This window comes from Schistocerca piceifrons, chromosome X (genome assembly GCF_021461385.2).
Source record: "Schistocerca piceifrons isolate TAMUIC-IGC-003096 chromosome X, iqSchPice1.1, whole genome shotgun sequence".
Lineage (NCBI taxonomy): Eukaryota > Metazoa > Arthropoda > Insecta > Orthoptera > Acrididae > Schistocerca > Schistocerca piceifrons.
The window spans coordinates 584,594,131-584,596,146 of record NC_060149.1 but is presented as its reverse complement, the minus strand read 5'-3'; positions in this window follow the sequence as shown (position 1 = coordinate 584,596,146).

Below are 2,016 nucleotides of genomic sequence, written 5' to 3'. Positions count from 1 at the left end.
ACAAAAGAAAGAATACACATAAGAATAATATCATTGCAATATAAACATATCGATGTATCACAAATGAAATCAAATCTGAATGTTATCTCAGAAATATGTTAAGTGGTTAACAGAAACAGTAGAATATTACTGGTATCGAGAGGTTCAGGTGAGGTGCCGTAATGGTTACGTAATTCAAGTACCATTACAAGCTCCATGATCAAAAACCACTGGGTGAGGACAGAAGACTTGTTGCTGTTGCCGCCGGTCGCAATACAGGAGAGACCGGCAAAACTTCTATCGCTGCGTCGAGAGGTGTAGGCACCGATGCCGACAGATTCAGAATGGGCGCAGCAGCGGACGAGTACGATAGAAGTAACGCAACGGGCGCTGCAAGGACAGCACTGTCTCCGATCGCCGTCTGAACCACTAAGCGTTGGAGACATTCCGAACGGACATGGCCTTCCTGGTCACAACCTGAACAAGTGCGCGGTCGGCTACCGTACATGACTACAGCTCTGCAGCCGGAAATAACGAAGTAAGACGGCACGTGTTTCCTCAGTTCAGTTTTTATCTGACCGACACCATTGTGGAAACGGTAAGTTTAGAACGTCTTCCACGTTTCAGCAACGTGGCCGATGACGTTGCCGTAAGGCTTAAAGGCCGCTACCACGACGGCACTTCGAACGGGAGTTCGAAAACCTTCAATGTTCGGAGGCCCAAACAAGCACGATGAACGATTACGCTGTCAGAGTATCGGAACATGAGATTGTGAGCATGACGCCACACAACGTCGGCGCACAGCTCTTCATTCGCTATCTTGATATACACGGTGCTACTAATGATCGAAAAATGAATCCTGAGAACATTTTGCGGTGAGAGATTCATTTCGTCCCGTATAAACCGTTCGATGGCTCTGAGCACTATGGGACTCAACATAAACCGTTCGACTCATACGGTTTGGTCTTGTATGATCCAATGGGAAAGATAATTTAATGGTGGTTTTGCCACAGAAAAACGCCATGATAGTGAATGAACACGGACACAAAGACAAGCTGCTACACGGAAGTAATCAAACATGCGCTCACTCGCAATCAGCACAATAGGTGAGACCCAAACAAGACGTGCTTGACAAACTGCCTATTGGCTTCTGTCTCGGGTTCTTCGGCCAACGTTCACCTAATGATTTTACTGACGCTTCGCCAGCACGAGTGGCTGGCATTGTCAAACCTTCACCCTCCACTGCCGGTGGTGAACTGGAGCCAAGCTCGCGGCCGCAGCCTATCACATGTTCAGAGAAGCTGTAGAAATACAAAAACTCGCGAACATTTTCAACAAGAAAGCGGAAAGCCTTAAGGTAAACGGATCCCGGCTTCCCATACTGCAGCGAACGACCGTCGTAGGTAGCAAGAGGAGCACCGCACCGCAAATGACCGCGGAGAAGCCCTCGGACGTTGGCGCACCAGATAAATGTAGTCTGCGGCCGCGAGCTCGGCTCCAGTTCACCACTGGCAGTGGAGGGTGAAGCAGCTTTGACAATGCCAGCCACTCGTGCTAGCGAAACGTCAGTAAAATCATTACATGAACGTCGGCCGACGAACCCGAGACAGAAGCCAATAGGCAGTTTGTCAACAAGTGGCCACGAAAGCCTTAACAATTTTGTAAGAAGTGCTCGCTTCACCACTGCCAAAGGCAATCTGTCAGTTAGTACGCGAAATGGAGAACATTGTTTCAACATACATTGGAAATCATTCGTGTACTAATCTTCTACTGACATGGGTATATAAATGGAAAACAAAAATAAAAACAAAAATAATAATTGGGTTTCGAACACGTGGCGCAAGAGTAAATCCGTGACGCTAGCGTGTGTGCCATCGCTTCAGTTTAACTGATTGTTCTCTAAAAGGCACATAAATTACCTCGCAAATTTGGCGGCCGTTTTTTCAGAAACGGTCGAATATCTAGGGATAAGCCGAGATACGTGTTCGCTTATTTTGACGCCTCTTCCACTGAGCGAAGTTTCTGGGAAATCGGGTT